Genomic DNA, 22,297 nt, shown 5'->3' on the forward strand with positions numbered 1-22,297 from the left:
TGTCGCGCTGACTGCGCAGGTGTACACACTTGCCAGTCCCTAAACCTTCCCTTAACTACATATTAGTCACCCCTCTGGTAGGCCCGAGGGCAGGGTGCATTGTAGGCATAAGGTAGGACATGCCCTGATGTGTGTGGCATGTCTTAATAGTGAATTACAGCCATTTTCATTTTTCACTATTGAAGGCTACCTGCTCTCCATAGGCCAGAATGGGCTGCTGGAATTACTACACGCTGTAATCCCAGTGGACTCATAGAGCATGGTAGAAAGTCAAGTTTAGTATGCCTGAACTCAGAATAATAAAATACTTCTTTTAGTAAAGTTTATTTTAATATCCTGTGTTTGTAAATACTACTTTTAGAAAGTTAGTATTTACTGACCTGGCCATTTCAGTCCGCCTCTGCTGTGTGTGTGTGTGTGCTGCCTAGTTTCAGTGGGGAGCAGGGCTGGGGAATTCCAGGAGACAGGCTGGCTGCCAGGTGGTGGGTAGAGAGATTACACCAGGATGGGTGGGAGGAGTACACCTCGACTCTGAAAAGACCTGTGCTCTGCCACCACAATGCCGGCTTCGCCCCCTGTGGAGCGGCTGATGTCTCTGCCCTGCTGCTGAAAGGAAACAGCAGAGTCACCACAACAAAGTGCTCCAAAACCGGACTGAGCCAGGCCCAGGCCCCCTGGCGACAAAGAACAAAAGAATTGCTGTATAAAAGAAGGAGCCTTGCTCCTAAGAAATCAGATCCTGTTTGCGCCAAGAAGAAACTCTGCCTGAAGAGAAGGACCTGGGAAAGCTGCATGGAGGAGTACTGTCTCTAAGCCTGAGAGACTGGCCTGTGGTGGGTGCCTTGCTGCTGAAGGAGAGGAAAAGACTGAAGAAGAAACTTTTATTCAACTTGTGCTTTACAAACAATCTCCAAGGGCTTGCTTGTGAACTTGCCCCCTGAACTGCGCCCCAGGAACAGTGGGCGCTACCTTTCCCCTGGAAGAAGAGGAAGCTGCTGTTGGTGACCCTGCAACGCTGACCCCCGAGAACCTGTGTGCCTCCATCTCACTGAGCAGCGCGACTTCTGGCTACCCGGGCTGCTGTGAGCACCGTGAAAACCAGCCTGCCTGGTCTGATCAAAGCAAGCAACTGCCCCCTCGAGCCGTAGCTCGTAACGTGAGGAGAGACGACCGGTGTCCAAGCGCCGAGCCTCTGCGACCCTGCGCCGCCGAGACCACTGTAAGGACCCAAAAGCACCCCTGTTCGTCATCTGGCCGAAGCCGACAGTGCTGCGCCGCTGAGGATTACCCCCGAGCTGCCCCTCCTGCTTCTGACCCCGTCGTTGTGAGCTGAGACGTCCCTGAGCGCCCCACGAAGCATCGCCGTCCGCTGAAGAGCCGGGACTGCAACGCGACGTGGGACGCCCTTTACGGGACTGCTGAGGCCGCCACGAACATTGCCCCCAAAGAACCAGGTACTGTGTGTTGAAGCGCCCCTGTACGAAGCTTTGTACGGGCTTTGTACGGTGCCAGCGTCGCGCTACGTCACTCACGCGTGAAGCGGGAGCGTTGGTACGGTTCGTACCAGCTGTGCGAAGCGTCCCCACGAAGGTACAGTCCGTACCAGTGAAAAGAGATAGGCGTTGCTCACGCGGGAAGCGTGAGGTTAGGCAAGAGGCGTACCGGACTTGTACGACGCGTACCTACGAGGGTACGTCCATACGACTTCAGTCCAGCGTACGTGTGCTCACGCGAGAAGCGTGAGAAACAGCACGACGCGCCTAAAACCCCGTACGAAATGTACCGAAGGCACTACGAAGCGCACAGACCCCAAAAGAAGCATATTTTAACCTGAAAAGTGCCTTTTAAGAACTGTGGACTCTTTGAAAAGTATTGCAAGTAACTGGAACCTCATCTAAAGTGAATTACTGTATTTTTGAAAGCCTGCTTAAAGAAACCTTTTATATAAAGAGTATATTTTTACAAAAATACAGCCTTGTGTCTCTGTGTGGTGGGTTGGTGGTTATTGTGTGGGACATCTTGAATGCTTAACCTAATGCCCTCTGGAATCTAGCCTGACTGCTCACGCCACGTTACCTAGAGGGTGAGCAGGGGTTATTTTCTAAGAGTAATCCTTCGCCCTGACTTAGAGGAAAGGGTCCCTGCTTGTCGCAAGTGCATACCTGCGCCAACCAGAGACCCCGGATTCTAACAAATGGGTTGAGAATAAAAGGGGGCAGCATAGTCCAAAAGGCCCGTACCAATCAAACATAGACACGTAATATGACTCACATAGTGACTTGATCTGTTGAGTTACACTGTATTTACACTGTTTTGTTGACAGTATTGTAAGGTATCCTTGCACCTTCTAGGCCTTTTGCAGTCTGTGATGACCACTTTGTGTGTATGCTGTACTAATGACTACAAACCCCTCTCTACGCCTGCAGTGGCTGATTAACAGTCTAAAACTGAGACACCTCCTCCAAGCAGAGGACCAGCAAATTAGTTAGAGAATACATTTGATAACAGACAATCATCCAAATCAATAAAGCATAGACCAAACCTCCATTTACTACAACCCTAATACTGTTTTATCAATACTTTTTATTTAGCCAAGCTTTGTATTCCACTGAGACCACAGCTGGTGGCCTGCAGAACTCAGACCTGCACCAACACCGACTGACCATGCTCACAACCTCGGCCTCATCCTTGATAGACGACTGACCATGAAACGATAGGTCAACGCTGTCGCCTCCTCCTGCTTCTACACCCTTTGCATGCTCCACAGGATTTTCAGATCCCAATCAACACCAGAAAGACTGTCCCGAATGCCCTTGTCACCAGCCACTTTGACTACGGCAACGCTCTCTATGCCAGAATCCCCACCCATTCCAAACAGAACGCGGCAGCCAGAGTCATCCTGGACCTCCCCAAACAGACCCACATCTTTCTACACCACGGACAGCTCCACTGGCTCCCAATCCAGAAAAGATGCCAGTTCAAGATCCTCACACACGCCTACAAGGCCATCCACGACCAAGGACCGTCCTACATCAACCACTGTCATGTATTCCATTAGCCCTCAAGACACCGTCGCTTCTCTAGCCCTTGCACAGACCCCCCCCCCCACGTCCAACGCTGCCGCAGCAGAGGCCACTGCTTCTTCTAAATCGCTGCACAGACCTTCAGTAACCTCCCCTCCTTGACAGACTTCAGAAAGAAACTCAATACCTGACGTTTTGACGGAGACATGGCACTCTCAGCGCCCAGATACCCCCAGCGTTGACAGTGTTGCGATTTACAAATACTGATTGTTTGATTGACTGAATTCTACCACAATGAGGTATTTTTTTTTCTGGATAAAACACATAACTCTTGGAGTGACTTGACACATTTCTCAAGGATTCTTCATCGCAGTTCCCAGAGGTTATGAGCAGTGAAGTCTTCACTTCATTATGTTGAAACATTAGGGCTTAGGGATAGTTGTGTAAAGGTTGTCACTTGGCAGACAGAGGAGACCCAGGGATAGCTACTTCAACAGTCGCCAGCCCCATACTGAACATGGGAGAAAGAGCCACGTGACAGAGTTAAGATTAGAAACATATAGAATAGACCGGATTACAAGATCGCGTCTTTGTATACTGTTTATAGTTCAGGATTTTACCAAATGGAAGTGTGTTTAATGCACATTTGGCAGGCGGTTGTTTGCAACATTCAGATCAAGTGACACCTATTTTAGTAAGGGAACCACAAAAAGAACCAATGAATGAAAGTGTAAGACTCAGTCTAAAGCCTACCCTTGTACCTGCTAGAACAACGAGAGGACCTCATATAAATGAATGAATGTAAGCCTCACTTCAAAACCCATCCTTTCTAGAAAAAGAAGAGCACCTCAGATGAATGAACGTAAGCCTCACCCTAAAACCCACCCCTTCTAGAGAAACGAACACATCAGATGAATGAACCTAAGCCTCACCCTAAAGCCTCTCTCTTCTAGAGAGACAAGAACGCCTCGGGTGAATGAATGAACGTAAGCCTTACCCAAAAACCAATCCTTTCTAGAGAAACAAGAGCGCCTCAAATGAATGAATGAATGAATCTAAGCCTCACCCTAAAACCTACTACCCCTTCTAGGGAAACAAGAGCTTCTCAGATGAATGAAGGTAAGCCTCACCCTAAAACCCACCCCTTCTAGAGAAACAAGAGCGCATCAGATGAATGAACGTAAGCCTCACCCTAAAAGCTACCCCTTCTAGAGAAACAAGAGCTCCTCAGATGAAAGAATGTAAGCCTCACCCTAAAGCCTCTCTCTTCTAGAGAGACAAGAACGCCTCGGGTGAATGAATGAACGTAAGCCTTACCCAAAAACCAATCCTTTCTAGAGAAACAAGAGTGCCTCAAATGAATGAATGAATCTAAGCCTTTCCCTAAAACCTACCCCTTCTAGAAAAACAAGAGCGCCTCAAATGAATGAATGAATGAATCTAAGCCTTACCCTAAAATCTACCCTTTCTAGAGAAACACAAAAGCCTCGAATGAATGAATGTAAGCCTTACCCCAAACCTACCCCTTCTAGAGAAACAAGAGCACCTCGAATAAATAAAATCTTTGCTCCAAAACCTATCCTCTCTAGCACAAGAGCGCCTCTAAGCATAAATGTAAGCCTAGCTTCAGAATCTATCCCTTCAAGAGCAATGAGTGCACACTGACTAAATGAATAAAAATAACTGTGGTTCCAAACCCTAACCCTTCTGGAGCAACAATAGTGTCTAGAAGAAGTTACTTACCTTCGGTAACGATATATCTGTAAGAAACATTAGTTAGTTAGATTCCTCACCATAGAATATCCCCAGGCGTCAGTCTGGATTTGGAAAGATTTTTCGTCAGCAATACCCTTGTGCGTCGCTAGGCGTCGTCTGCGGCTCCGCGTCCGTCGTCTGCGTCGTGCACCGGGATGACGTCGGAGTACTTAGACGCCGCCCTCGCGCGCTGATGTCAGTTCTTGTACATAGCTTTCCGCGCCAGGAACGCAGAGCCATGCAAGAGACCGACACTGGTGCCAAAAAAGTCTAGGGCCCTGAAAGGGATAACCTCAACCCTAGATATTGGTTCGCAGAACGGGGAGGATGGGTGGGTCGGTGAGGAATCTAACTAACTTATGTTTCTTACAGATATATCGTTACCAAAGTAACTTGTTCATCTGAAAGAAACACGTTAGATTCCTCACCTTAGAATAGATACCCCAGCAATACCAACCCCGGTGGTGGGTCTGCGAACCAAGATCACACCAGAAAGTCCTGGAGAACAGAACGGCCAAAGAAGCCGTCTCTCCGGACTTGGTTGTCCAGGCAATAATGTTTGGCAAACGTGTGCAGCGAGGCCCATGTTGCTGCCTGACAGATGTCCTGCAAGGGGACTCCCCGACCCAGGGCAGTTGTCGCCGTTCTGGCCCGAGTGGAATTGGCCCTCAGCCCCACAGGAGGTTCCTTTTCAGCTAAGGAGTAACAAGCCTTGATAAACAAAACGACCCACCGAGAGATGGTTCGCTTGTGTACCACCCTCCCCTTCTTAGCACCCACGTAGCCAACAAAGAGTTGGTCGTCCACCCGGAACTGCTTGGTGCGTTCCAAATAAAAGGACAGCGCCCGTTTTGGGTCCAGACGGTGGAGCCTCTCTTCCTCTTTCGAAGGAAGCGGAGGTGGAAAGAAGGTGGGCAACGTAACAGACTGCCCGATGTGGAAGGCAGTCACCACCTTAGGGAGAAAGGAAGGACGAGTCCTGAGAACAACTTTGTCCGGATGGACAGAAAGGAAAGGAGGCTTAGAAGAGAGAGCCTGGAGCTCACTCACCCTTCTGGCAGAGGTGATGGCCACAAGGAAAGTCTTAAGAGTCAGAAGACGAAGGGGACAATTATGAAGTGGCTCAAAGGGAGCGCACATCAGATACGTCAAGACAATATTCAAATCCCACTGTGGCATTACGAAAGGGACAGGAGGAAACATGTGAGTAATGCCCTTAAAGAAGCGAGAGACAACAGGGGATTTGAAAAGAGAAGGCTGATCAGGAAGCCGTAGGAAAGCAGAGATAGCTGAAAGATAACCTTTAAGAGTGCCCAGAGCAGAGCCCTGCTGGGCCATGGAAAGGAGAAAGAGGAGAACCTCAGAAAGAGGGGCAGAAAGGGGATCCACAGCCTTTGCTGTGCACCATGCCACAAGATTGTTCCACCTACAGGCGTATACCGATTTTGTGGAGGGACGCCTGGCTGCCAGAATCACATCACAGCCTTCAGGAGGCAAGTCAAATAGCATCAGCTGTCACCGCTCAATCTCCACGCATGGAGGTGGAGACTGGACAGGTTCGGGTGGAGGACCTGCCCCTGCTGCTGCGACAGAAGGTCTGTGGTATCGGGGGATCGATCGACAGACTGAGTAGCTCGGGATACCAGTACCTTCTTGCCCAATCCAGAGCCACCAAGATGACTTGGGCCTGGTCGCGCCTGATCTTCTTCAGCACTTTGGGCAGAAGTGGTATAGGCGGGGGGTCATTATCAGAGCTGCCTTATCTGTATAGGGGACCTGTTGCCTTACCCGCCTTGCCGCTGTTCCTGGGGCCCTGACGCTGCGCGTCTCCCCTGCTGCCGCTATCCTCCATCGCGCGGCTACAGCAGGGGGAGACTACAGCTCCCAGCTTGCTTTGCGGGCACCTGACGCATTCCACGCGCCCGGAGGCGCTGAAAAGTCGGAGGCTCCCTCGGTGGAGCGGGGGTCATTATCAGAGCTGCCTTATCTGCATAGGGGACCTGTTGCCTTACCCGCCTTGCCGCTGTTCCTGGGGTCCTGATGCTGCATGTCTCCCCTGCTGCCGCTATCCTCCATCGCACGGCTACAGCAGGGGGAGCCTACAGCTCCCAGCTTGCTTTGCGGGCACCTGACGCATTCCACGCGCCCGGAGGCGCTGAAAAGTCAGAGGCTTCCTCCCCGTCGCGGGACGCGCGCGGGCGGAGCCGGACGAAGCCCGGACAAAGGGCGGTCCGTCTGTTTCCGTCAGGGGCCGGGCCGGGGCACCCCCCTTGGTTGTGCTCGCTAAGTTGCTGAGGAGTGGGACTCCATCGTAAGGTGTCGTGATACCTTGTGTGGTGCCTGTACGCTGATCTGCCCTGTTGTCTCTCCCACCGTTGTTGTTCCTGCTCCTGAATGGGTAAGAGAAAGCTAACCGAATGTTCTGGGGGATCAGGGGGTAATAGCTCATTGCTGAAAGTACAGAAACTCAAGAAGACTCGACGTGCAGCTAAACAGCCCGACCCGGAGGGGGCTTTGGCTCGTATTGGCGACCTGGTGGGAGAGTGCAAGGCTATTCTGGGATCTGACCAGCTATCTGCGGCTGATAGTCAGGCTGTAGCTACATCCTCTGCTGACTTTGGACATGTTGACCCTATTCCAGCACCTACTGTGCCGGAAATGTTTCGTTGCAAGGCCACTTCTAGAGTTTCTAAGGGGGCCAGTATAGTGGTTGTGCCTGAGGGTTTGGCTGTTGGGGATAGCTCTCTATTGTCTCCTGCAGTCGCCACTGTGAACATTGTTCCTACTGTTCCTTGTTTCAATAGGTTCTCCCCTCTGATGAACCAGCAGGATGTTATCAATGTGGTTTTATCAACACAATGAATTTCTTAGGTCTAATACATCTTAGAAGTAATGCAATAAAGCAGCAAAAGAAAAGTTAACTTGCTGAGGGAGGAAATTGGTTTATTGAAGACAGTGATAGAGACTCTGTCTAATAAAGTAGGGTTGTGTCCTGTTGTCCCATGCCCTGCCCCTGGTACTAGTACGATTACCCCCTCTCCTGCTCCAGCAAATCTATTAGGTACACAGGCTAATAGCCCGGGGCTTTCTAAACCCCGTCCTAAAGGTAGTGTTACCTACAGTAATGCTGTTAAGGCGGGCATGAACCAAACCTCGGTTTGTTCAATAGTTAATTCTAAAGTACTTTGCAGGATAGAACAAATTGTACAAAGAGGCTGGGCGTGGGTAGTGACTTTGTCAAACTTGACCAGGGATCCCTGGTGGGCCGGGGTGTTTGTAATGTTTATCCTAAGGGTAATGCCATCGATTGCCCCAAAAATTTTTTTATGACCAACGTCCCTAAACTGCCAATAATCAATGACAAAGAGTCTCCTGAGTCGCTCACAAATAAGGCGATCCATTGGCTGAGACATGTTAGGGGATGTCTTTCAGTCATTAGGGAAGATATCTCCAGAGCCATTAGACTTTCTTCACCTAGGGTCTCTGTTGATTGCATTGAATTATTTCTTAAAAGCAACTACCTTGCAGAAAATCTTCTTTCCTTGGAGTTTAGATCTAGTCCCCCGGTTGGTTCCTCTATCCAATTACAAAGATACCCCGCACATGATCTAGGGGGGACGAAGTGTGGGCAATGGAGTGACAGGGAGGTGGATGGTTCATCTCTGGATAACATCGACTGACTACATAACGAGGGGGGTGCTGGTCCCTGGGACAGTGGTGTGAGGGTAATGGATATAGAGTATCAGAAGCCTATTATGGCTGGCCCTAGTATTGACTCCTATTCTATCCCCGTTCACCAAGTGGTTAAAGCCTTCAGTAGCTGCCATTCTACCTCTGCCCCTGAATTATGGCAGAGGCTTGATCCATCCGCCAGTGGTTTTCTAGCAGACCCGCAATTTACCATCTCTGAAACTGTCGGTCATTCCCTGGCTGGTGGCTCTTTATGTTCTTGGAATATTGCTGGCCTAAATTCTAAGCTAGCTATTGCTGATTGGGTCATATTTATTAATTCAATTGACATTTGTATATTCCAGGAGACCTGGCTCCTAGAACCACGCTTTTGTGTGGGTTACCTAAATTTTTATATCCCGGCAATTAAGGGTCCACATGGGCGTCCTTCTGGGGGCTTAACCATTTGGCTAAGAAGCGAATTGTGTTTGAACACCAAGCTCCTTCATACTGGAAATAGTGACATCCAACTGCTGAGGCTAGATCTTGGATTTAAGGGCATAATCGATATATACAATGTGTATGTAAGGGGTTCTAGAGGTGCTAAATCTTTGGTTATTGTCGAGCTTTTTCGCCTGTTTGATCTTTACTCAGCCGATACGTTAAAATCACCTGCAACGATAATGAAGGTAACGTTTGAACCTCTCGTAGAAAACAAGTGGGACTCACAGGATAACGAAGAGTTATGTTGGGGTATCCCTCCCCTGGAGTTGTCTCCTATAGTAAGGTGGCCAGAAGTTGCCATTCAGATTAATTCCCTTTGCATGGAAAGGGGTTTGAGGGCCCTGAATGGTAGGATGCCAAGTGACCGAGAGGGCGCATGCACATTTAATAATGGGCTGAGCAAGAGTCGAATTGATTATATTTTGGCTGATATGAAATTATGGCACTCCCTCGTCGACATGAAGATAGTGCCCCTTCCAGAGAGTGATCATAACCCTCTCTGTTTATCCCATAGATGGTGGAAGGTAGATAGCGGTCCCGTAGAGGACAGGGAGTCGTGTCCTCCCGAGGTGGTGACATCTAATGACATGCGCCGTCTGAGATGGTCTAGACTTATGGGGAACCCTACCACCCTATCAAAAATTATAGATGAGGTGGATGGTTCCATCATTGCTATCGAGTCAGTTCTTGCCTCTGATGGAAATTTGAGGGATGTAACATCAGCTCATGATGGCTTATTTGCCAGTTTGAAATCCTATTTTCTTACAAAAGCGAAACCTGGACCGAGAGGTGTTAACCACCAAGCCTCTTGGTACAATAAAGAATGTAGGCAGGCAAGGCTACTACATGGGAACGCCTTGAAGGGTGGTGATGTAAGCCTGGTGCGACATAGAAGAATCATTTATAAAAGTTGCGTTGCTAGGGCTAAACGCCAATGGGATGGAAAAAAGTGGGAGGGCCTTCGAGGCAAGCCTTCAGAATAATAGTAAATTATTCTGGAGCATTGTGGGGATCTGGTGGGCAGCCCGAGTGTCCCCAAAATAATGTTTCGCAAGAGAAGTGGGTTGAGTATTTTAAACCCCTGTATGCTTCTCCCACTGATCACCCTGAAAGCCATGGGTTCCCTCAGTTGTTCAAATTGGAAGATAATTTTACTAGTTCAGAGGTGGAACTAGCACATGTAGGAGTGGCGTCTGGTAAGGCTCCCGGCCCGGATGGAGTACCCGCGGATGTCTTCTTGTATGATAAGCCCAAATGGGGGAGATATATACAGTTGATTGCTAATGCGATGGCTCATGGTGCCCCAATTCCTAGCTCATGGAAAGCGGCGGAAATAATTCCGGTGTATAAAAAGGGGGACCGCTCGCTTCCTGAGAATTATCGGCCTATTAGCTTGATTGACGCTATCCAGAAGATCACTGGTAGATTGATCTTAAATCGTGTTCATTCATGGATAGCGTCAAACAATATTTTGTCTCCATTCCAGCCTGGATTTCGCCAGCACATTAGCACTATTGACCAAGAATTTCGTTTCATCCTCCTTTATTGGAAGACAGTGGTCCTGGGTAAGGGGAATATGTACGCGGTGTTCGTGGACCTAAGGGCCGCCTTTGATCTAGTCCCTCGTTCTAAACTTTGGTTGACGTTGTCAGATCTGGGGCTTCATGGTGGATTGTTGTCCTTTATCCAGAGGCTTCACGCGGATAACTCTGCCAGAATTAGATGGGGAGGGCCGGGTACGACGACCGAGGATTTTCCGGTCCAAAGGGGTGTCAGGCAAGGTTGTGCAATGGCCCCAACTCTATTTTCCCTATACATTAACGATATAGCAGATCGTCTATTGAAAGCTCATGTTGATGCCCCCATTCTAGGCGACATTAAGGTCCCTATTCTAATGTTCGCTGACGATACGCTTTTAATTGCTAAAACACCTTGCGGACTTCAGCGTTCATTTGATATTTTTGAGACCTTTTGTGTGGAGTGTGGGCTTGATGTAAATATTAAAAAAACTAAGCTCATGGTATTCAGGCCACACAAATCTTTTAAAAACAAATTTGTTTTGTTTAAAAATCCATTAGAACAAGTACAGGCTTTTAATTATTTAGGAGTTAACATCCAAAATAACTTCGCGTGGAAACTCCAGAGAGATTTGTCAACTTTAAAACATAGGCTGCTTGCTGGAGTTCTATCTGGCGAATTTAAAAAGTCTCTTTCGAAGCCTATTAGACCTGTGCTTCAGGTCTATAGTGCCAAAGCTGTGAGTTCGGCTCTTTACGGTGCTGAACTCTGGGGATACGAGAACCTGTCTTCCTTAACCATCTCGGAAAACAAGTTTCTGCATAGTATTACTTCGCTCCCGCAGAGCACACCTATAGTTCCCTTAAGACTTGACCTCAGGAAGAACTCTATAGCCGACGTAGCCAAGCTTCGACCCATTCTCTATTGGCATCGCCTATGGACCACTCCGGCTTTAGCCCAGTATGCGGAGGGTTTTCGTGATATAATGTCTTTAGTGGGCTCTCGGAAGATTGTTTGGCTCAAAGAAATCAGAAAATCCTTTGAGGCTCTGGGGATGAGCGATCTTTGGGAGAACCCTTCGGGTGCTACCTTTCCATCTAAAGCACTCTTGAAAGAGAAATACTGGGAGTTGGTAAATGCCAAGGTATTTTTTGACACTAAACCTCTTTCGCTATCCGATGAATTTTTGAGTATCAAAACTGCCCCAAGGTTAGAACATTTCTGGGATCTTGTTACTAAAGTCCTAGATAGGAAACTATTTTTCCAGATGCGGGTGGGAGCGCTGCCCTTAAACTCATTTGTTGCTCGGTGGGATACTAAGAGTAGTAACTCATGTTTTTTGTGCAAATCCCAGGTGGAATCATTAGCACATATGTTCTTTCTATGCCCTGCCTACTCGGCTCCGAGGCGCCTATGGTTGAGACCTGTTTGCCAACTATTGGGTACTAGACGGAGTGTTGAAGCAGGAAGACTCCTTCGTACCTGCACTGACCCGGTAATTGTTGTGGCTGTTGCTAAATTCCTGGGGTGGGCATGGATTATAAGAATTAAGAGTAATGGTTAGTATAGTGTCAGCTGCCTTAGAGGTTTCCCCCAAATGATCTCTTTTGTATTATATGTATTTTTAAAATCTTGTAAATATTTTAAATAGTATTTGATTTTATATTGTCTGTTTGTCAAACTATTTGTGTATTGTGTACCTGTACCTGTTTTGTATTGCTTTTATGACTATTGTCGAATAAAGCTCTTTTGGATTGGATTGGATTGGTATAGGCGGAAAGGTGTACAACAGACCGCCACTCCACTCGCGACGAAAGGCGTCCCCGAGCAAGTGCCGCCTTGGAAACTCCAACGCGCAGAACTGCTGACATTGCACGTTCTCTTCGGTGGCGAATAGATCTAACCAAGGCTCTCCCCACTGCCGAAAGAGGCCTTGCGCCACGTCCGAGTTTAGACGCCATTCGTGATCCATCATGCACCGGCGGCTGAGTTCGTCTGCTCTGGCATTCAGAGAGCCCGCCAGATGTTGAACCACCAGGGTGATGCCCTGATGTTCCAGCCATGTCCAGAGGCGCAGAGCCTCCTGACAAAGGGTACACAACCCCACCCCGCCCTGTTTGTTGCAATACCACATGGCGGTGGTGTTGTCCGTGAACACCTGCACCACACTTCCCCGGACAGAGGGAAGGAATGCCTTCAGTGCAAGTCGGATCGCTCTCAGCTCCAAAAGGTTGATATGGAGCCGAGACTCCGCCGGAGACCAGAGTCCTCTGATCTCCGTCTCTCCCATGTGGCCCCCCCCATCCCAGGAGGGACGCATCCGTCACTACTACGTGCTCCGGATGGGGTAGGGAGAGGCATCTGCCACTGACCCAATCGCGGTCCGTGAGTCACCACTGCAACTGTCTTGCAGTGCCCTCCGAGATCAAGACATGGTCGGACAGGTTGCCATGATGCTGGGCTCACTGAAACTTCAGGTCCCACTGCAGAGCCCGCATTCGCCATCTGGCGTGATACACTAACAGGATGCAGGAGGCCATCAGACCCAGAAGCCGCAGCACCAACCTGACCGAAACCCGGGATAGAGGCCGAAAGATGGGAATCAGAGCCTGAATATCCCGGACCCGCTGCTCCGGAGGATAAGCCCGGAACTGCGCCGAGTCCAGAACCGCTCCGATGAAGAGGAGCGTCTGGGAGGGACTCAGATGCGACTTCGGCACATTGATGGAGAACCCCAGCAAATGCAGGAGGTCGGCCGTAGTCTGGAGGTGGGAGACGACTTGTTGGGGCAAGCCCGCCTTCAATAACCAGTCGTCGAGATAGGGGAAGACTGGAACCCCTGATCTGCGCAGATGAGCTGCGACCACCGCCAACTGAAAATGATCCTGACCCACCGTGAACCGCAGGTAACGCCGGTGGGCCGGCAGGACGGGGATGTGGAAATAAGCGTCCTGCAAGTCCAACGCTACCATCCAGTCTCCAGGGTCTAGGGCAGCCAGAACCTGAGCTAGGGTGAGCATCTTGAACCTCTCCTTCCGGAGGAAGGCGTTGACGCTCCTGAGGTCCAAGATAGGGCGTAGGCCCCCTTTGCCCTTCTTGGGAACCAGAAAGTAGTGGGAATAACAACCAAGACCTACTTCTGGACCAGGAACGCGCTCGATGGCCCCCTTGGCAAGAGGGCCGTAACTTCCTCCTGTAGAAGCTTCAAGCGGTCCCCCGACATACGGTGGTACTGCGGTGGCATGGCTGGAGGGGTCGCCTCGAAGGGGAGGGAGTAGCCGATTTGCAGCACCCACCTGTCCGACATGGTGGAACGCCAGTGGAGCAGGTGATGGCGAACTCTGCCTCCCACTGGCGTGGAATGGGTCTGAAAGCACGGACTAGGAGGGCTTTGAGGCGGATGCTGCCGGGGTAGATGTGGACTGACCGGCACGTTGTCCCCCAGTACCGCCTCGGCGGAAGCCACGTCCGCGTGGAGGTTGGTTCTGCGGCCTGTGGCCAAAAAAGGGACAAAAAGCGGAAGTTTGCGGGCGCGGGCCGAGAGGCCCAAGGACTTGGCCATAGCCCGGGAGTCCTTAAAGCGCTCCAGCGCACTATCCGCCTTGTCGCCAAAGAGACGACTGCCATCGAAGGACATGTCCATGAGGGTGCTCTGGACATCCCCTGAGAAAGTCGTGGACCGCAGCCATGCGTGGCGGTGGAGCGCCACTGTGGTCGACATCGCCCTAGCCAGCGAGTCCATAGTGTCTAGTCCACATCTAATAGCCCTGCCGCGCTGCATCCCGCCCGTCGGCAAGAGCCTGGGCGAGCCGTGTCCGGGCCTCCTCCGGACACTGAGGCAGCACGTCCTCCACCGTATCGCACAGGGAGTGGGAATAACGGTCCAAGAGACAAGCGGTGTTAATAGACCGCAGGCCCAAACTAAGGGAGGAGAACAACTTCTTACCAAACTGTTCAAGTCTCTTGTATTCCCGATCCGGGGGAGCGGACGGGAAGGAGGTCAGGGAAGTAGAGGCCTGGATAACCAGGCTCTTGGGCATGGGGTGTTGGGCCAGAAAACTGGGGTCGCCCGGTGCAGGGCGGTGACGCCGGGCCACGTTCCGGTCCACAGGAGGAACTGTGGAGGGCTTGGACCAGGTGCCCTACAGAACGTCACTGAGTGCCTCATTGAACTGCAGCAGAGGCTCCGAGGAGCATGCTGACGGTTGAAGCACTTCTGTGAGGAGATTCGTCCTCACGGCCACAGCAGGCAACTCCAGCCCAAGGGCCTCGGCCGCCTTGCGCAGCACCACTGAAAATGCAGCACCTTCCTCCGAAGCCAGTGTCAGGAGAGGTGTCAAGACCACTGGCATCCCCCAGCTCATCTGCCCAGTCCTGTGATAACTGGCCCTGCCTGGCCAGAGGGTCCTCAGACCCCTCCCAGTCGTCACCGTCATCCGATTACTGGTAAACAGGTGGAATGATCGGAGCCGGGCGGAAGATGAAATTGCCACCCATCGGCGTCGGACGCGGTGCCGGGCGGCACCGCTCGGACGCGGGCCCGGACCGGGACTGAACGGTGGAACGCCGTCGTCCGAAGGCAGCGCCGGAGGTGGTCCCGGAGGCGACGCCGGCAGTCGTGAGGCCTGGATCCCACGAGGACCTGCGACGGCGCCGGGGCCGGAGCCACCGGCTCGCTAGGCCTCCCAGTTGAGCCCGCGGGCCTGAAGGCATGCCGGCAGGCGTCGACGGCGGAGCCAGGCCTCTGATGGCCGAGAGGAAGGCAGTGATCTCTGCCGAAGTCGCGTCGGTCCCAGGGACCGGCGGGTATGGGGACGGACGTGACTCCTGCGGCTCCGACGGAGCCGCGTGGGTGGTACCACCCGAACCCTCAGCCGAGTCGCGCGACCCGCGAGGGGAGCCCGAAGAGCGATGTCGCCTCTTGGACTTCTTACTATGCTTCGACTTACCCGAAGACTTGGAACCGGACGAGTGGTGGAGCAGACTGCCGGAACTCCAGTAGCTTTCCAAGTCAGGGCCCGGCAGTCGAGGCACGACTCAGAATCGTGGTCGGCCCCAGGCAGTAAAGGCACCGGCGATGGTGGTCTGTAACCGACATTAGTTGGTGACAGGAGTCGCAGGGTTTAAAACCAGGCATCCTACCGGCACCAGAGTCGACAAAAGAGACCAAAAGAGTCAAAAAGTTTAGTCAAAAAACGACTAAAAGGGTATGCTCTTCCCGGATCGGCGCTGTCTGGCGCGGACAAAAGAACTGACGTCAGCGCGCGAGGACGGCGTCTAAGTACTCAGACGACGTCATCCCAGCGCACGACGCAGACGACGGACGCGGAGCCGCAGACGACGCCTAGCGACGCGCAAGGGTATTGCTGACGAAAAATCTTTCCGGATCCAGCCTGACGCCTGGGGATATTCTAAGGCGAGGAATCTAACTAACGTGTTTCTTTCAGATATAATGAACGACTCGTTCCAAAACCTACCATTTCTAGAGAAACAAGAGCACCTGGAAATAATGAACAAAACAGACACAACAGATTGTCTTGTACCCAAAGTTCTGATTTCTGGTGTCAATCCCAATGCATTTCAGGCTCCTCCCGTAAAAGCAGCTGCTGAGGTTTGTGGATGACCACTAGTTATCACCCAACAGAAGCACTTCACATATCATGGGCATGACGCGGCACACTGCTCTCTGCCCTTCATGAACATATTTGATACAACGCTGCACACTGCTCTCCGTACTCCATGAACATATCTGATACAACGCTGCACACTGCTCTCCGCCCTCCATGAACATATCTGATACAACGCTGCACACTGTTCTCTGCCCTCCATGAACATATCTGATACAACGCTGCACACTGCTCTCCGCCCTCCATGAATATATCTGATACAACGCTGCACACTGCTCTCCGCCCTCCATGAATATATCTGAAACAATGCTGCACACTGCTCTCCGCCATTCATGTACATATCTGATACAACGCTGCACATTGCTCTCCGCCCTCCCATAACATATCTGATACAACACTGCACACTGCTCTCCGCCCTCCATGAACATATCTGATACAACGCTGCACACTGCTCTCCGGCCTCCATGAACATATTAGATACAATGCTCTTCATGAACACATCTGATACAACACTGCTCTCCATCCATCATATTCTTGGTAGGGCACTGCTCTCTGTGCTCAATAAACATATCCCTGATACAACACTGCACACTGCTCTCTGTGCTCCTTGAATATATCCATATGAGAAAACTCCAGTCTTCACTATCTTTCAAGAATATATCTGTGATGAAGCACTGCCGACTGCTCTCCGCACTCCCAGAAGGAATGGTTTCTTACCTGCAACTCCTGTTCTCTCATAGGGGTATTTCCATGATAAGTCATAAGCACTTAAGTTCCCATGTGCGGGGACCCCAGAGCACTTCTTTAGATAAAGCTTTTTATTTAAAAAAAAATAAATTAAAAAAATATTAATTAAACAGGTTCACAAAATCTCATATAATGCATTACATGTGGTGAGACGTTGTAGTGGGCACCTTGTACCAGCCCAAACAACCCTTATTGATAATTAGGTTAAAGACAACCTTTACTGAAAGCTATCCTAGTGGTAGCTATGGAGAGCAGCCTTCAGGCTAAACAGCCTTCAGGCTAAGTCTCGTAGGAATGTAAAGCAGCTTGGTTTACCAGATTATGACCTCTTGAATGACCAAATTAAAGGAGAACCACACAAGGTATATATAAAATATATGTATTTACTTCTAAACACTCTCTAATCTCTTTATGAGATTAGAGAACAAGATACACAATATTAAATCACTAGAACGACAGTAAATAGCACAATATACAATGGGCCTCAGGGGGGAAACCAAACCATACATTAAGAAAGTGGTATAAGAATCACTACTTGACTAGACACATTGCCTAGAGCACGTAGAATCACTGGGACCCTAAGGAACCACCCAAGGTTGTGACACAGGGGACCCACGGAGGACGCATGTAGTGTGAGAACACAACCACGAGCTCCGTACAATCCTATGGGAAAGTCGCGGTTGGAATTGTACAGATTAAGGACACTTAGGAGAGGACTTTGAGCAAACCCTTTCAAACTTAGAAGGTTCTAAGGCCAGCACCCATGTGAGCACCGGAGTACTCGTGTTACCTAACCCAGGGAAGCTGGGTGCATAGGTGTCAAATGGTGTTGGGAATCTGCGTTATTTTCTATGGCGATATGTTGCAAAGTGCTGCTGCTGTGAAGAGCGAATATGTCCGGTGTGATCCAAGCCTGGATCGGAGATGTGAAGAACCTCAAAGCAGAGGGGACAGTGCCTGGGTCACTTCAGGGTGTCTAGGGGCACGGTAGAACAATGCCCACCAATGTCGGGTGTTTCAGGTGAGAAGAGGTGAAGCTTGACTCCACTGCCATGGGCACCAGGAGACGTCGACGACGACCAAAGTCCGCAGGCGAGCTGTCCCACAAAGGATGCCGAGTGCTGGGGGTTGGTATACGGATTGGAGACTAACAAGCCTTGGCAACGGCAACCCACACAGTGAGAGTAAAAAGGCTTCGGAGTGGGCCAGCATGGTCCTGTGGACTCCCCAAGCAATGGAGAGTCAGGGCACGTCTGGAGCAACCGGGTTGGCCCACTGAAAGTTAAAGTACCCTTCTCAGGGACCCACAAGTCGACGGACAAGGGATCGCGAAAGGACCTGGAGAGGAATCACTAAATATCAGCCCACGGGACACTCGTGGAGTGTAGGCCAGTAATCTTCGGTGGAATCACTGCTTGGGGTTTGGACTACAAGTAGCCCAAAGCACAGCCTCCGGGATCGCCAAAAAGTATATGCTGCTGCAAATGTGCACAGTGTCCAGGGGTTCGTGTTGCACAATCCCCACAAGGGCTTTGGATCTCAGGTTTGCTGAGAGCACGGATCGGCCTCGGGGAAGCTAGGAAACCCACCTCCTGTGTTGCAAAATCTTCAGAGTCCTTCAGGAGCTGCGTAGTTGCAAACCGGACATATGCGTCTTTGGTGCCTGTCTTGCAGGGGAGTAATTCCTTTACTCCAAGGGAGATTCTTCGGTCATCCAACTTCGAATAGATAGTTGAAGTTCTGGGATTCGGTAGCAGAGTTGCGTCTAGGTAAATCTAAAGTCCTGTAGCCAGGGGTTCCTACTTTATACCCAAAGAAGGGGTGGGACAAACTCTGGGGACCCACCTATGGGAGGGTCAGGACAGAGGGGTGGCTACACCCATGTCCTTTGTCCAGTTTCGCGCCAGAGCAGGGGCTGATAGCCCCTGCAATCGGTTTGAGCTGGACTATGCACAGGGACACAAAATGTGGCCACAGTGCAGACATCAAAGCACTCTCAGAGTGCACCCACCGTGCTCCAATACACTAAAGCCTGTCTGGGAGGTGGTCACACCTCCCTGTGACAGGAAACCTATTGTCCAGCCGTCCCCTGCCAGAGTTTCGTCCAGCAGCAGGAGGGCAGACTCGTGTCTGTGGCTGGCAGCATTCATTTTGTGATGACAGAGCTTGCATAGCTGGTACCGGGTGTACCGGTGCTGTCATACCTCCCACACCAGTTACTGGTGTTGAGGTATGATTCCAAGGTGTTTGACACCAAACACGACATGTTTCCATGCAGCTGTTTTAAAGTTATCATTTACTGCGAGGTTATAATGCACTTAAGAGTATATGGTAGGCTGCATCACAAACAACCACGGAATAGAGGTCCTGAAAGCTGCAGAGGGGCTCCGCTCATGCATGGGCACCCTCTCACATAAAAACCAGCACCCTGCCTTCAGTATTGATAAGGCCTGCCATAGGGGTGACTGATGTGCAGTGATATGGATCGATATAGTGAACCTATATCTAAGTAAGGGGTGCAAACACAACCATACACAGGCTGCTGTAGCAGACCTGTTGTGTCACTTTGAAAGGTCTCCCAGGGGTGGCATAATACATGCTGCAGCCCCTGAGAGGGCTCTGGGGTACCTATGCCCTGGGTATATAGTATACCATATACTAGGGAATTATAAGGGTACCCCAGAATCCAATCTGAAGTGTACCTAAAGTACATGAACAACCAATTTAGGGAGAAAGTAAATAGACTGGGGTCCTGATTAGCAGGATCCCAGTCAAACTAAGTCGAAAACCAGCAAAACACCAGGCAAAAAGTGGCGGTAACCATGCAGTCGGATTCCACCTTCCTACATGTACACATAATTAACCATTTCAATACATTGTTGTCCAAAGCATTGTTCAAAGCCAGCGCCACATTTAGATCACATCCCAGTTTCGTCAGGATATCGGCTCTTTTTTTTTTGATAAACACATTTTTATTGATTTGACAAAAAGACACCAGCCATACATTACGACACCATGAAGACCAGGAGTACAAACAATGGTCTGTGCAACCCATTCCACAAATATGAATGGTAGAAATGCATGTGTTAGGACATTCCCCTTGAGACTGAAACCATTCCCCTCAACCACTTCCCCCAGATACTCCGATAATTCTTAGGGCACCCACGTGCTTCATACAGAGTTTTTTCTTGCGTGGCACACCAGTCGACCCCGGTCTGCCAGCGTCTGACACATGGGGGTTCAAGGCTTTTCCATAAGGCCGCTATGTCCCTTTTAGCCACCACCATTGCTGTAGTAAAAAACAATTTGTCATTCCTGGACCCATCCAGCCCGTCAATAATGCCCAGGATCGTGTGTCTCGGGTCATGCGGCAGGATATCACCTCTTTGACCATAACTGGGACAGACAGTCCGTGCTCGGAATTGCCTCTATGCTGAAGGTACATCTATATCCCCTGGCTCATCACCGGGTAGGATCCCTTCTAGGTTTCTATACGTCGCCCAGGGGGACCATATTTTATCAAATTTGTTCTTGCATCCCCTGCTTTCATATATCACTTTTCCGCTTGGTAGCACCAATCAAAATCTGCCTCCCATTCGGCTACAGTGGCGGATACACAGAACCCCCATTTGCGTGCTATGTTTCGTTTGCCCAACCCGGCTGCAAGGGCAAGCCAAATTCTCGTGTGCCTAGGCCCGTCTTCCTCACCCTTAATCATCAGTAGCAGACCCTTGGCCTCCACCGGTACCTTTACTCCCATTACCCTGGACATTGTTGCCGCCACTCCTTGCCAATAACTCGTGATCACTGAGGAGTCCCAAAGTATATGGAATAATGACCCCTCTGCCTGGCATCCCCTCATACAGTCGGCTGATTGTACCTTGCCCCATTTGTGCAAAAGTGTACGAGGATAGTACGTGCGATGTAGGATTCTGAATTGTATCAGCCTAAATCTAGTCCTGATCGCTATTTCTCTGGGCCCCTGAAACGCATCAGTCCACTCCTCGTCCTCAAGAGTACCCACATCAGCCTCCCACACTGTCCGCAGGAGTATCAGGGGTCCGGCGCATTGTGAATACATTTTTTGTATATTGTCGAGGTTGCCCTGTCTGGTATGGGGTCTGCCAATAAGCGATCCTCCAGGGGTGAGTAGTCCGTAATAGCCTCTCCTGCCTAAATTTGTTGATGGAGTGCATATATAAGCCGCATATGGGGAAATGCCTGGGTAGGCGCAAGCCTGAATTTGGTTCATAAGTCCTCAAATGATAGTGACGCTGTACCTCTCCATATGTCGCCCAGATGATAGATACCGAAGGCTCTCCATCCCGCAAACCCCTCCAATCCAGCCACTTTCCTCGATAAATCTTCTTAAGTAGATATTTTCGCCTTTCTTCAGGAAGGCCTACAAAGACACTTAAGAGATCGAAAGATAATAATGCAGTCTAAATACATAAGCTACATTGGCCGCATCCTCAAAGAATTGAAAAAAGGTATCCAGTATACTAAATTTGTGTAGGTTTATAGTATTAAACACACAGAATAATCTCCTTCACAAAACCTCTTTTTTCATGACAGAGATGAAAGGAAAGGGCAGAATAGCTCCATTGGCTGCCATTATATGTCTTTGAAAATAGAAGCTGTGCCTTTGAGATCCCAGAGACCACCAGTATCCCATCATGCACAGCTAGTGACAGTTACTTCAGTTCTTTTTGAGGGAGATGAGAAGAGCATGTATACTCTATGTTATGGATCCCTGTGTCTATTCCACCGGGGAAGAGGGAGGGTTGCTTATGACATCATGGAAATACCCCTACGAAAGAACAGGAGTTACAGGTAAGAAACAGTTCCTTCTCTCGTAGGGGATTTCTGAGTATAGTGATAAGCACTTGAATAGATTAGCAAGTCCATCACTGTAAAACGCAGTGGAAGAGACAGAGAAAGAGATATGTAGATTTAAGCAAACAGGTTCCGGAGAGAAGCCTGCCCTACTTGAGCATCTGCCTTGGCATCTGAATCTAGGCAGTAGTGTTTAGTGAAAGTATGAACTGATTTCCAGGTAGCAGCCTCGCAAATCGCTGCAATGGGAATATTACAAAGTAAGGCGCAGTAGCTGCTTTCTCTCTAGTCGAGTGAGCTTTAGGCTTACTAGCTAAGGATTTATTAGCTTTTTGGTAACAGAGAAGGATGCAGGAAACAATCCATCCAGAGATGGACTGCTTAGAAGTCGCCAGACCAGTACGGAAGGAAGGAGTAGTTTCTTTTCTGTAACTCCAGTTCTGTAGTAGGGGTATCTCTGTTATAGTCATAATCTAGTGAATAGTTCCGCCCATGTGCGTGGACCCCGGAGCAATAAAAAATAATCTCTAAAAGGTGACAAATCATGCAGACCTGCATACACCTTTAAGAGAGAATTTGATTTAAAGACAGATAATGCAGCCTATACCCACAGGCTAC

At 49.9% G+C, this 22,297-nt stretch overlaps 1 protein-coding gene across 1 annotated transcript in view; it reads right to left on the reverse strand.

Annotated features, from left to right (window-relative positions):
* The window catches only part of LOC146870405 (coiled-coil alpha-helical rod protein 1-like), a 281,563-nt gene that overhangs the window by 3,275 nt on the left and 255,991 nt on the right, over window positions 1-22,297 (reverse strand). The window lies entirely within an intron of this gene.

This window comes from Triturus cristatus, chromosome 1_1 (assembly GCF_964204655.1).
Source record: "Triturus cristatus chromosome 1_1, aTriCri1.1, whole genome shotgun sequence".
NCBI lineage: Eukaryota > Metazoa > Chordata > Amphibia > Caudata > Salamandridae > Triturus > Triturus cristatus.